This window comes from Topomyia yanbarensis, chromosome 3 (genome assembly GCF_030247195.1).
Source record: "Topomyia yanbarensis strain Yona2022 chromosome 3, ASM3024719v1, whole genome shotgun sequence".
NCBI lineage: Eukaryota > Metazoa > Arthropoda > Insecta > Diptera > Culicidae > Topomyia > Topomyia yanbarensis.
In genome coordinates, this window is record NC_080672.1 from 229,976,240 (window position 1) to 229,990,860 (window position 14,621).

Consider the following 14,621-nt stretch of genomic DNA (forward strand, 5'->3'; position numbering starts at 1 on the left):
TCTACCAGGGAATTAGCCTTCGCCTCTCGAAACGGTTGAACCAGGATAAATTTGCTGAACACGTCGGTGGCAACAAGAAGACAGGTGTTTCGATTTCGTCCAGACGGCGGTAATGGTCCAATGTAGTCCAATGTCACGAACTGCCACGGATACTCGACTGGCTTCTGTGCCCCCATCGGCGGTGTGATGTTCACATTCCCCGACTTACTCGTCTGACATCGTAGGCATTCTCGGCAGTATTTACGGACGTTGTCGCTCATTTTCGGCCAATGGAAGTGCTCCTTCACGGAAGCCAAGGTCTTGTCGAAACCGAAATGCGCTTTATTGTGTTCCTTCTGCATAATTTCTTGCCGTTTGTCCTTCGGGGGGTAGTACTTCCAAGCAAACCGTGGATCGCTCTGTCGACTGCCGGTCTTTACATACTGGAATACCTTCCCGTCGATTACTTTCCGGTCGCTGTGTTTCGCTGGATCACCTCGTATTTCTTCGACCAAATCCTCATAGTCGGGGTCGACCTGCATCAAAGTGATCGTGTCTACTGCTATCGATCGAGATAGGCAATCTGCCAGGATATTCGCCTTGCCTTTTCGATATTCTAGGTCGAAATCGTACGCTTGTATGCGCAATGCCCATCGCAGCAACTTAGCGTTGCCGGTCTCTGTGCCGAGGTTGAACAGCCACAGCAAGCTTCTGGCGTCAGTGACGACCCGGAATTTCGTTCCTTCTACATAATGTCGGAAATGGTGAATGGCCGACAATACTCCAAGGCATTCTTTTTCCACTGCGGAGTAGCGACGTTGTGCCCGGTTAAGCTTTTAGCTGAAGCTTATCACGCGGTTTACTCCCTCTTGTTCTTGAACCAAAGCGGCGCCTATCGCTCGATCAGACGCGTCTGACTCAATAGTGAACATTTTAGAAAAATCTGGATTTCCGAGGATTGGTGCTGAAGTTAGAACCGATTTCAACTCGTTGAACCCATCTTCGGCTTCCTTTGTCCAGGTAAACCTCTTATTTTCTTTGGTCAGCAAGTCTGAGATCGGAGCGGTCATTCTGCTGGTTGGTAGAAACCTGCCAACCCCATCAGCCTCCGGATATCTTGTTGAGTCTTGGGTCGAGAATAGTCAAGAATTGGTTGAATTCGAGTACTGTCTATTGCCACGCCGTTTTCGCTTAACAGGTACCCTAGGTACATTACCTGTTTACGGCAGAATCTGGACTTATCAAGCGATATGGTCAAACCTGCTTTCCGAAGACGTTCCGCGACGATTCGTAGCAGCTTTAAATGTTCCTCGAACGTTTCTGCTGCAATAACTATGTCGTCTAGATAGACGAAGACTCTAGGTTCTAAATCAAATCCTATCGCTTTCGCCATTAGACGGGACATAGTGAATGGAGCATTAATTAGTCCAAAAGGTAACACCTTGAATCGAAAAACTTCCTCTGCTGTGCGGAAAGCTGTGAGATTTCGACTTTCCTCTTTCAGTGGGATCTGAAAGTAGGCGTCTTTGAGGTCGATCACAGAGAAATATTTTGCCTTTCCCAATCGTCGGAATATGTCTTGCATATTCCGCATTGGGTAAGTGTCTTTAATCGTCAGTTTGTTGATCTTCCTCGAATCTAAACACACCCTAACTTTACCGTTTTTCTTACGCACGGGTACCAGGGGATTGGTCCACTCGGAGTAGCATTCCTCGATGGCATCCAATTCCTTGAAGCGCTGCACTTCCAGATTCACCGCATCTTGGACATACGGCGAGCATCGGTAAATCGGTGGGTTGCGCGGTACGGCTCCTTCTCTTAGCGTTATTAAGTGTTCTATCAAGTGTGTTCTTCCGAGTTTCCCAGTGGACGTCAGCTCGAAGCTTTTGATTACTTCCGTCAGTTGTTTTCGTTGCTCCGTCGTGAGAGTGTGCTCCGTTTCGATGCTTTCCGGATCTGGAGTTGAATCGATAGGGCCTTCGTATACCGGTATGTCCAGAGTTTCGTCGTATTCCTCGTTGATTACTTCCTCTGGTGGGATCTCAGAAGGTTCAATCGTGAAGCACAGTAGCGATTCATTCTTCGAATTAACGGTCTCTAGTTCTTCCGGTCCCTTTCCCAAATCAATCATGGGTTTTATGTTAAAGGTTTCCCAAAAATCCGCCCCCAGTATCAGTTTCCTAGAAATTTCCGGAACCACAATGGTTGGTATTACCCTAGTCAACCCCTTGTATGTGAACGGTATGTTCAAAAACCCCATACACTTGTAATTTGTGCCGTCTGCGGTGGAGACACGGATCGATGCCGGCTGAATCTTTAAGCCGTATAGCTCAACTAAATCAAGGGAGTTCAATACGCTTATCCCTGCCCCAGAATCTAAAAGGGCCTCTATCTCTGTTTCCAATATTTTCACTCTAAGATGTGGGCATCTACTCACTCGTATTTTTATATGATACACTTGCAGTAATGGATCGTATGTCATATTTTGTCGTATCAAATCGGGAATTTCATTATCAGTCGGAGTGCTCGAATTCCCTGACTCCCACCCCTTTATTCGTTTCCCTGATGCGATTGATTGGTTCTGGAACCGGAAGTGCTCGAGCACCGCTCACAACTGCGGATTGTTCTCCCCAAATTTCCGCAGCCGTAGCAAAAAATCAACCTTGGTTTAGTGCACTGCTTCCAACCATGCCCTTCGTCCTGGCAGTTCCAACATTTCATTGGTACCTGCTGCTGATTCGATTGATCTATTCTGTAACGAGTACATTATTGTAAATATGTAAATGTATATAGTTATAATTTAACTTAGTTCTGTTTATATTATTAATATTTAATTTTCGTTGTTCATGTTTACCGCGTTCATAAAATCGAGCTGCTACGGTAGCGCGAGAGAGACTTCTTTAAAATAGACTTGCTATAATCCACTTGAGTTACCACCGTTCTTCGCACGCGCCAATTTGTAGTTTGCTTTGCCTAGCGTCGCTACCGATGGGAGTGTAATTTGGCTACCGAAAGAGGCTATCGACCTTATCAAGAGTTCACGAACCCTTGCATCCTTCGGTGAAGAGTCTGTTTCACTCTGATGGCTGGCAAGAGACAGGCTGGCACACTTGAAGCCACCCGTAGAAATGAGATGCTGTTATGCAGCTGGGGAAACTCGGGACTGTTAATGCGAATTCGAGAATGTCGCTATTGTCCACTTCGTGGAAAATACGTCATATCCGCTAACGAAGACCTTCAAACCGCGGTTAATCTGAGGATTTCCAAAGCCCAATAAACCACTTTGAACTAATCAGTGGAAGAGGCAAGAGTGGTTCGTCATTTGTTCGCGCCGTGATGTGTTCAGCGTGGTAATTAAATTCGGCCTTAAAAGTTTCACCCAGTTCAATAATCAGTTTCCCTTCCCTAACAGAATAGCAATTGATAGTGAAACCCAAATTAGCTTGGCGATTCTTGTGTGCGCACCGAAGAAGATTTTAAGGTAAACCCGTAATTTTGGTTACCAAAAAAATGTGCTTGTGCTTATTTGTTCCCGTGCAACGGCAATCTATTTCACAGGTTCGTGGCAGCCGTCGAACGTCCAAAGCATCACATCTCCTCGTTGGTAACCACTCTTGACCCCACGGTTCGTCTCAAGGTTGGTCCCGGTGGTACACGTGGCCGGAAGAAGGCAGCATCCGTCAAACCGCGCCTTGGCAGGACCATTCGACTACCGAAACGCAGTACCAGCACACCCAGTACATTTTCCGGTGACGACCGGGAGATTTGGCGGCACTACCCCGCCAGCAGTCCACGAATCGGCGGTGAAGATTATCGTCGTACATTAGGCGCGATCAGGAGTCATCGCACGTCGCATCAGCAGCAGCAGCAGTAGAAGGAATCGCCGTCTCCCGCCCAACATCGTCACGTAAAACCTAGGTCGTGAGTAGAGTGTTTTTATGTTTGTGATGTCCATGCGCATGGGGTCACCATAGACGGCCGTACCCTACCGTCCAGTTTTGCCATCCGTGGCTCGCCCATATAGATTGCCGTTCAATTAGCACAGCACTGAACAAAGCACACCTCGAGAGGACGCACAATGGGTAGTATTGCGTCGCACTAGATAGGAGAGAGGATGATTGAAGGGAAGGGAAAACTGCCTAGCTAGGTCTAAAGGAATCGCAGAATGAGGAAAGTGAAGAAATAGAAATAAACGTATTGATGTAGCGAAAATGTGCTGTTTGCGATATAGCAGAAAATGTATCCCGTAGGGTAAATGTACTGATTGTCGTCTTGGTGAAGTTTTTCAGTTCTAGTTAAATCGTGTCGTGTTAGTTTTTTTGGTTGTTTGTTCTTTTACTGGGGAGGTTGGCCCCGATACCATCCGGAATCACTCTCTAGTCGAACTCTGGTTGATCGAATTGGCGGTTTGGACTTTGCCAGTGATGATAACAACCCGCGAGTGTAATCTTCGTTTCGGAATAAATTCGCATTAGCCGTTTCGGATTATCTTTGGCTCGTATAGCACGCGGATCATCGACGCGGACGGACTGTGTCTCCAGCTAACTTGCTTCCTTCCTAAAGAGAGGAAAACCAGAACCTTCTCCCGAGGGGTCTCACTAGGCCGGGCAGCTCTATAACAGGTGGGTGGTCTCTCAACTGAGAGTGGCGCATAAACCACCCACTTACCTACCTCGGAAGCTCGTTAGGCTGGCCAGTTACATTGGCGCCCAACAATACCAGGCTTTTAGTTTCGTTGCAGCCAAGTCACATTGGCACCCAACAAAACTAGGTTTTTTTTTAGTTTTCTTACCAATTTCGATTGATGTTCAAAGAAAACGAAAATTTCTGTGCAATACAGGTTGGCGAAGAAAGAAGTTTTTTTGTGTGGTAACTTTTCCTCTGAAAAGGGGACTTTTCTCAATTGTACATATCATTTCCATTATTTAGTTAATCCGTATTATATATTTGTTATTTGCATGTTAATTTATTTTTTCCAATCATTACATTATATTTTCTTTGTTATTTATTGGTTATCCTAATATAATCTAAGCTTTTTCGCATTTATAATTACATTATACGTACGCCTACATCACCTTATTACTTGCTATAACGGGGTGAATGCTACAAAATGAATCGACTTTTCCCACACGCGGAAGATCTCAATCAAGAAGAAGTTGACTATGAATTAATGATTCGTGGGCAACCAGAAGAGGTATTTAAACTTGACTTACCAGGGAAACAAAGGCAGCTAAGAAGTTTGTTCAGGGAAGATCAACAGGAAAGTCGAAACTATCGGTCATCTCTGAATATCAGGGACGAGGGCCCGTATATAGAAGGAAGAATCGTGAATTTAGAGAAGGCATTGTCGAGAAAGGTGGAACCGAAATTAGAATCTAGAGTACTGCATTACTGGTATCGGGTGAAACGGTGTTTGGCTTCCAGTGAAGAAGAAAAGAAAGAGAGGAGGGAGCTAACACGACGAATTGAGAAGGTTATGGTAGATTTTCAGTTTGGACCACCGCTGTCCCCGTATAAGGACCAAATTAACAACATTATCCAAGGGGCCGAGGGGGGTACAGCCATGTCAAATCAGGTAGGAAGTTAAGGAAGTTAAGACCAACCTGGCTACGGCGTACCAAAGACATGCCAAAACGTACAACCTTCGGTCCAACCCACAATGTGTAACTTATACGGTGGGGGAGAAAGTGCTCAAGCAAACGTTTGACCTGTCGAATAAGGGGAAGGGATTTTGCAAAAAACTAGCTCCAAAATACGAACCAGCGGTAGTCCGCAAAGTCCTTGGGTCCCATACCTACGAGCTAGAAGATCTGACCGGGAAAAGGTTTAGGGTCTACTTCGCCAATAGGCTGAAGAAGATGCACTCTTCTCATCCAAGCCATTAAGTGGAAATTCCGAGCTATGTACCTCCGAATGGAGCGACCACAGATTACGATGAGCAAGAAAACACCGTTAAGGGTAACTAGCATCTTAGGACAATCTTGAAGAACTCGTACAGGAACGTCTCAGGACAGACCTGTTCTTGTAGATACCAAGATTGACCTTAATTAGCTAAAGTTGTTTACCAGCTACGAATATGCTTCCACGAAGACCATTAATCAATCACGATTTATTAAAAAAAATATGAATGGGTAACCCACACATCAGCCTTCAAGGTAGAAGTAACGACCAGATAACAAAAGAGTCGCGAAGCGTTTCGAAGGACGAATGTAAATAGTTTGTATATAGTAGATTAGTTTATTAATATATTTCTTCCCTAGCGTAAACTTTCTAATATTATTGTTTAGTAATAACTGTTAGTTTTATACTCTAGAATACTCGCGATTATCCAACGATGGTCGAAACCCATTCGGCATCCTTCCTTCCTTGAGGGAATATTTGCCATCCAGAATGTAAATAAGCTGCATACTCCTTTCCATCCGAAGGGACATTTGCCCGTTGTATATATTGTTTTTGTTGTTGTTTTTTTTGTTGATGATTCGTCTTCCTACGTAGATGAAATGTATATTAGATTTGTTTCAAAACACATACCTTAAGAGCTTCTCTCTATAGTGCGCGATTTATCCCTCGTAGGAACATATTCGGGTTTAAGTAGCCAAACCTTTTCTCGTTCATTTTCTATCGTATCCTATACCGCATCCTTTCCTTCCTGGTTCCCATACATCAACAATTTCCTTTTTACATCCTGGTGTTTACATATCCTATCCATTTCCACTTCAATACACCGAAATATCCTGTCCTGCTGTCACATATCCTCAAATCCTTCCTCTTGCCATACATTGAAATATCCATTCCTGTTCACATCCATGTAGTTTTTTTCAATCGCAACTTAGTTTCTCTTTCATCCAACTTCTTTTTTTCATGATCTTCATAGTATTCCTGTCATCAATTTATCCTTAGATTTTCCATCATTCCAATCGTATATTTTCCTTAGCCAGTCCCGTCCTTCATCAAATTTCCATCCCTTATCCTTCATCCAAATTGCATAATTTCCTCAGCCAGTTCCTTCCTTCCTTACCCATCCGTTCCTTCCACGCTAGCAGAGTATCGATCTCCCCCCAGGCACGGTCGGTCCTAACCTGAAAAAAAAACAACCTTTACACCTGATTTGGAACGCATACCTGATTGTACTATCCGTTTTTCCGCAGTGGTCGGTCCACCATTTCCTTCTCGGACACGATGCTTTTTTTCCCTGGATCAATTTTTTCTCGCGATTCCGATCGAGTTTTCCGTCGGAACAACCTCGCACACACGATTCTTTTTCACATTTGACACTTTTTCTCTTTTGACGTTTCTTCTAAGATGCTGTTGAGCTTGTATGTTAGGTAGACCGGTAATGATCGCGTGTCGGAATACGTAACGTAGACGGATTCTGATGCGGTTGATATGTGAGGGGTGCGTGAATGAGTTTGTTTTCGTGTGAATATTTTTCTTGAAGAATTTTGTTATCGGACAAGTTCTGGTGTTTAAAAATTCTTTTAAGAGAGTTTTTCGTTTCGAGGTCGTAATTGACATTAATTTCAGAGATGCTTCTCTGTGTGGTGAATTGCGGTTTGGAACAGGTTTATTTTGTGAGGAAAGTTTGTACCCTATAATCTCGCTGCATGCTGGGGCAGGGTTACAAACTGGACTCACTAGTCCCAGTGTTTCACGTAGGTGAAATATTTCGAGAGTATTGTCTTCGCGAATCGGTACGTCCTGGTGTAGAAGATAATATTCCGGTCATTATTTCTGTGAGCTTGCTCAAGGTTTGTCGACACCTTTGAGTTGAAGCTAAATTTTTGTACTTTGTTTGAATGTGGGTTTGAATGGGAGGTATGAATGCGCAGTGCGAACGGTTTCAACAGTCATCGAGAAAGGGCGTTAATTAACTTTTTTTGTGAGATTTGTTTCTTTTGTCAAGCACTTTACACGTTATAGCTATACAGTCGATTTGGCCTAAAGTTATATTTCAGATTTTATTAGTTCAACTTTTGCTGGAGACTGGAGACGAATGTCGATGATAGTCAGTGGCAGGCCTTATCTGTGATGGATAAGGTGCTGTAAATAGAGAATGAGCCAACTTCGTTGGTGATGACCATATATGACCCCAAAAGTTGAACATGATTTTTGAATGCGACTTGATGTGGCCTACGAAAATTTGATTGGTGTATTCTTTCCAATCAAATTTTCGTAAATTTAGTAGCGAATGATGTAACGAGTACATTATTGTAAATATGTAAATGTATATAGTTATAATTTAACTTAGTTCTGTTTATATTATTAATATTTAATTTTCGTTGTTCATGTTTACCGCGTTCATAAAATCGAGCTGCTACGGTAGCGCGAGAGAGACTTCTTTAAAATAGACTTGCTATAATCCACTTGAGTTACCACCGTTCTTCGCACGCGCCAATTTGTAGTTTGCTTTGCCTAGCGTCGCTACCGATGGGAGTGTAATTTGGCTACCGAAAGAGGCTATCGACCTTATCAAGAGTTCACGAACCCTTGCATCCTTCGGTGAAGAGTCTGTTTCACTCTGATGGCTGGCAAGAGACAGGCTGGCACACTTGAAGCCACCCGTAGAAATGAGATGCTGTTATGCAGCTGGGGAAACTCGGGACTGTTAATGCGAATTCGAGAATGTCGCTATTGTCCACTTCGTGGAAAATACGTCATATCCGCTAACGAAGACCTTCAAACCGCGGTTAATCTGAGGATTTCCAAAGCCCAATAAACCACTTTGAACTAATCAGTGGAAGAGGCAAGAGTGGTTCGTCATTTGTTCGCGCCGTGATGTGTTCAGCGTGGTAATTAAATTCGGCCTTAAAAGTTTCACCCAGTTCAATAATCAGTTTCCCTTCCCTAACAGAATAGCAATTGATAGTGAAACCCAAATTAGCTTGGCGATTCTTGTGTGCGCACCGAAGAAGATTTTAAGGTAAACCCGTAATTTTGGTTACCAAAAAAATGTGCTTGTGCTTATTTGTTCCCGTGCAACGGCAATCTATTTCACAGGTTCGTGGCAGCCGTCGAACGTCCAAAGCATCACATCTCCTCGTTGGTAACCACTCTTGACCCCGCGGTTCGTCTCAAGGTTGGTCCCGGTGGTACACGTGGCCGGAAGAAGGCAGCATCCGTCAAACCGCGCCTTGGCAGGACCATTCGACTACCGAAACGCAGTACCAGCACACCCAGTACATTTTCCGGTGACGACCGGGAGATTTGGCGGCACTACCCCGCCAGCAGTCCACGAATCGGCGGTGAAGATTATCGTCGTACATTAGGCGCGATCAGGAGTCATCGCACGTCGCATCAGCAGCAGCAGCAGTAGAAGGAATCGCCGTCTCCCGCCCAACATCGTCACGTAAAACCTAGGTCGTGAGTAGAGTGTTTTTATGTTTGTGATGTCCATGCGCATGGGGTCACCATAGACGGCCGTACCCTACCGTCCAGTTTTGCCATCCGTGGCTCGCCCATATAGATTGCCGTTCAATTAGCACAGCACTGAACAAAGCACACCTCGAGAGGACGCACAATGGGTAGTATTGCGTCGCACTAGATAGGAGAGAGGATGATTGAAGGGAAGGGAAAACTGCCTAGCTAGGTCTAAAGGAATCGCAGAATGAGGAAAGTGAAGAAATAGAAATAAACGTATTGATGTAGCGAAAATGTGCTGTTTGCGATATAGCAGAAAATGTATCCCGTAGGGTAAATGTACTGATTGTCGTCTTGGTGAAGTTTTTCAGTTCTAGTTAAATCGTGTCGTGTTAGTTTTTTTGGTTGTTTGTTCTTTTACTGGGGAGGTTGGCCCCGATACCATCCGGAATCACTCTCTAGTCGAACTCTGGTTGATCGAATTGGCGGTTTGGACTTTGCCAGTGATGATAACAACCCGCGAGTGTAATCTTCGTTTCGGAATAAATTCGCATTAGCCGTTTCGGATTATCTTTGGCTCGTATAGCACGCGGATCATCGACGCGGACGGACTGTGTCTCCAGCTAACTTGCTTCCTTCCTAAAGAGAGGAAAACCAGAACCTTCTCCCGAGGGGTCTCACTAGGCCGGGCAGCTCTATAACAGGTGGGTGGTCTCTCAACTGAGAGTGGCGCATAAACCACCCACTTACCTACCTCGGAAGCTCGTTAGGCTGGCCAGTTACAATTCTCACCGGTAGATCGCGGGATTGGCGAGAGGTTGGTCTCGTGCCGGAGGATGATGCGGGTTCCCTGCTAGGTCGACTTCTCATCATGTTCAGAGGCGCGGAATGCTCACTATCATAGTCGCTGCAATCTGCATCGATCTGATTGATCGGGCGGCGTGCTTGATTATCTATCGTTGTCTGTTGCATTTGCGGGTCTGCTGCATCGATACGATAGTTAAGCCGAATGAGATGCTGCAAATCATTTATTTCGACGATCGAGATTTTTGATCTGTAATGCTGCCGCATATTATCCCAAATCACTTCGAATTTTCTTCGCCTCGAAAGTGGTTTGGATAACATTCGGTTCAGCTTCTCGAACTCTGTCACGAAAGCGATAAACGATTCTCCCCGCAGTTGCTTGCGATCTTGGATTTTGGACCGAATCCCCTGGTCCTTGTTCGGGTTCCCGAACCGGTAGGTGATGTTCGTTTCAAATACCTCCCATGTGTCCAGGTCGTCCACGTATGGAAAGAACCAGTCCAACGCAGCCCCCTCGAGTAGCATATGGATGTCTCTCAGTAAGATTTGCTTGGATACACCCTCCCGTTCTGCTAACTTTCTCACCTTGTATAGGAAGTTTTCTACTGTTAGGGACCTTGACTCTCCCGTGAATCGCAACTTCCATTTTTCCACACGTCCATACCCTTCATCTCGTCTACCATGTCTCGTTCTGCGTTGTGGGATTTCGGGTTGCCAACCCAACTGTCTTGTCGATCGATAGCTTCCGTGACTGGACCACTCGTCTTCTACGCTGTTTCTGTTCCACTGACGTCGTCGCCTTCCATCTTCGTTGTCGCTCGATTCAGTATCCTGGTCCTGTCCCGAGAAACCTGGCAATTGGTCGCGCGGAGGTTGAACTCTATCCTGGCCGGTTCTTCCCTGGTCGATGCCGCGCATCTCTTCTCTTTCGTGGCGTTGTGTTTCCCAGTTCGTAGCTTCATGAAACCCACTTTTTGTGTTCTGCACGTTGTTGGTTTTGACCTGTTCCATCAGCTCTACCAGTGTCTTTTTCATATTCGTCCATTCTTTCTGTGAAACCGTGATCATCGAGCCATCAATCACTGGAGTTTGTTTTTGGACTGTCCCCTTCGACGTGTCTGGCGGATTTTGGAGGATGAATTCCTGAGTCCCCTGGTTTGTCGGCAGTGTAAACCCGCCTACCTGATTTGACATGGCTGTACCCCCTTCGGCCCCTTGGATAATGTTGTTAATTTGGTCCTTATACGGGGACAGCGGTGGTCCAAACTGAAAATCTACTATAACCTTCTCAATTCGTCGTATTAGCTCCCTCCTCTCTTTCTTTTCTTCTTCACTGAAAGCCAAACACCGTTTCATCCGATACCAGTAATGCAGTACTCTAGATTCTAATTTCGGTTCCACCTTTCTCGACAATGCCTTCTCTAAATTCACGATTCTTCCTTCTATATACGGGCCCTCGTCCCTGATATTCAGAGATGACCGATAGTTTCGACATTCCTGTTGATCTTCCCTGAACAAACTTCTTAGCTGCCTTTGTTTCCCTGGTAAGTCAAGTTTAAATACCTCTTCTGGTTGCCCACGAATCATTAATTCATAGTCAACTTCTTCTTGATTGAGATCTTCCGCGTGTGCGAAAAGTCGATTCATTTTGTAGCATTCACCCCGTTATAGCAAGTAATAAGGTGATGTAGGCGTACGTATAATGTAATTATAAATGCGAAAAAGCTTAGATTATATTAGGATAACCAATAAATAACAAAGAAAATATAATGTAATGATTGGAAAAAATAAATTAACATGCAAATAACAAATATATAATATGGATTAACTAAATAATGGAAATAATATGTACAATTGAGAAAAGTCCCCTTTTCAGAGGAAAAGTTACCACACAAAAAAACTTCTTTCTTCGTCAACCTGTATTGCACAGAAATTTTCATTTTCTTTGAACACCAATCGAAATTGGTAAGAAAACTAAAAAAACCTAGTTTTGTTGGGTGCCAATGTGACTCGGCTGCAACGAAACTAAAAGCCTGGTATTGTTGGGCGCCAATGTAACTGGCCAGCCTAACGAGCTTCCGAGGTAGGTAAGTGGGTGGTTTATGCACCACTCTCAATTGAGAGACCACCCCCTGTTATAGAGCTGCCCGGCCTAGTGAGACCCCTCGGGAGAAGGTTCTGGTTTTCCTCTCTTTAGGAAGGAAGCAGTCCGTTCGCGTCGATGATCCGCGTGCTATACGAGCCAAAGATAATCCGAAACGGCTAATGCGAATTTATTCCGAAACGAAGATTACACTCGCGGGTCGTTATCATCACTGGCAAAGTCCAAACCGCCAATTCGATCAACCAGAGTTCGACTAGAGAGCGATTCCGGATGGTATCGGGGCCAACCTCCCCAGTAAAAACCAAACAACCAAAAAAAACTAACACGACACGATTTAACTAGAACTGAAAAACTTCACCAAGACGATAATCAGCACATTTACCCTACGGGATGCAGTTTTCTGCTATATCACAAACAGCACATTTTCGCTACATCAATACCTTTATTTATACAATCCTCCTTCAGTTTCTCATTCCGATATTCGTTTTTTTTTTTTTTTTTTAAATAGCCCGCCTCTTACCCCCACACCAAAAAGCTCACAAACGGAGCCCCCTGGTAGTGGACACATCAGTTCTCAGCGTACAAAAAAAAAAGGTCAGCACAACAAAACAAAGTTACGAATCGCGGAAACGCTGAGAACAAAAAAAAAACAATACGAGACCGACAAAACACAAAATTTGACAAGAAGCTACGGCGAGTACCCAGCGGAAAAGAATCCTTTTAAGGGTCCCATCGTAGCTTTGCAGGAAGCTCATAATAATTTAAATTTATTTATTACTTATTGCTATAAAAAATGCATTTATCAATTGTTTTTATTTAAAAAATGTTAACCAATTATAGCTAAAGGAATAAGCTCGATTGGTGGTGAACGAAGTTTATATTAAAAATTCTCCTATTTTATTTTTTAAAATTAGTTTCAATTTTGCTTGGAAACGAGTGCGACATGTTATTTGCTTTAAATCCGTAGGAAGCTGGTTGAATAGCTTAGGTCCGATGAAAGAAATGCGTCTTTGACCAAGGTTCGTGGATACTCTGGAGTATAATAAATGATTGGCTTGTCTGGTGCTGTGAGCTCGAATTCCTGTCGTAAATTCTAGATTATTATGAGCAATAGTATTATGCAAAGCATTGTGGATGTGGATGTACATTATTGTTTGGTAGTTAGTCAACCCAAGCAAAGGTAAAATGTTATGGGCATTATTATTGTATAACAAAATAGTAGGGTACATAAATGGTTTTTTATAAATAATTTTAAGACATCTGTTTTGAAGCGTTTGTAGCTTTTTCAGATTCGAAATACTGGCACGGCCCCACACAGATACAAGGTAGTTCAGCAATGAGTGGATGTGCGCATAATAAAATTTTAGAAGTACATGCTAGGGAACAAAAGAGCATACTTTACGCATAGCCCCACATAACGATGCAACTTTTCTCTCTATAGATGTTATATGCTCAATCCAGGAGAGTGTGGGGTCTAAGTGAAGTCCTAAATATTTGAAACAGTTAGTTTCTTGAATTACAGACTGTCCCATTCTTGGGTCTGGATGCACGCCTATAGCTCTTCTAGATGAACGAAACAGCATATATTTAGTTTTTGATAGGTTCAAGGAAAGAAGGTTTTCGTTGAAATACGTCGTTAGTGTTTTTAAATCCGATTCCATGTCGCGTACAATATCCAGGCAGTTGTTGTTCGGGTAGAACAACGCGGTGTCATCCGCGAATAGACGAGGAGTCCCTTTTAACCCGAGTCTACCTAGGTCATTGATATACAATAAAAATAACAGTGGCCCAATATTACTGCCTTGGGGCACTCCTATTTCTATTGGTCTATAAGAGCTACACGAGTCTCCAATAGATACGAATTGGTTCCTATGCGACAGATAGCTACGAATAATATGATTTGCTAATCCCCTGATACCATAGCATTCTAACTTCTTAAGCAGGATTGAGTGATCCAGAGTATCGAATGCTTTTTTTAGGTCCAGAAAAAGGGCACCAACAATTCTTTTGCTATCAATTTGACTAATGATGGAGTCAATTAGTTCGGTCATTGCAATTAAAGTGCTGCAGCCCTGTCTGAACCCATACTGGTAGTTGTAAATTATGTTGTGTTTGTTCAAAAACTCGAGTAGTCGAGTGATGAGCAATTTCTCAAGAATTTTATTGAAAACGCACAATGTTGAAATTGGTCTATAGTTGGAAGGTTGGTTTGGATCACCAGCTTTGAAAATTGGAATTACTCGGGCTATTTTTAAACAATCTGGGTACCTGCCGGTTTGGATTATTAAATTAAAAGCTTTGGTTAGGATATTTGCAAAAGTGGTACAGTTATTCTTAAGAACACTAGCGGGGATCTTATCAGGACCACAACTGTTAT

At 43.6% G+C, this 14,621-nt stretch overlaps 1 long non-coding RNA gene across 1 annotated transcript; it reads left to right on the forward strand.

Annotated features, from left to right (window-relative positions):
• The first annotated feature begins 2,834 nt into the window (after nucleotides 1-2,834).
• LOC131692639 (uncharacterized) lies at nucleotides 2,835-5,516 on the forward strand. The gene is made up of 3 exons (XR_009306037.1): nucleotides 2,835-3,329; nucleotides 3,392-3,460; nucleotides 3,538-5,516. It is a non-coding gene; the product is annotated as an uncharacterized LOC131692639 (long non-coding RNA).
• Nucleotides 5,517-14,621: the final 9,105 nt, after the last annotated feature.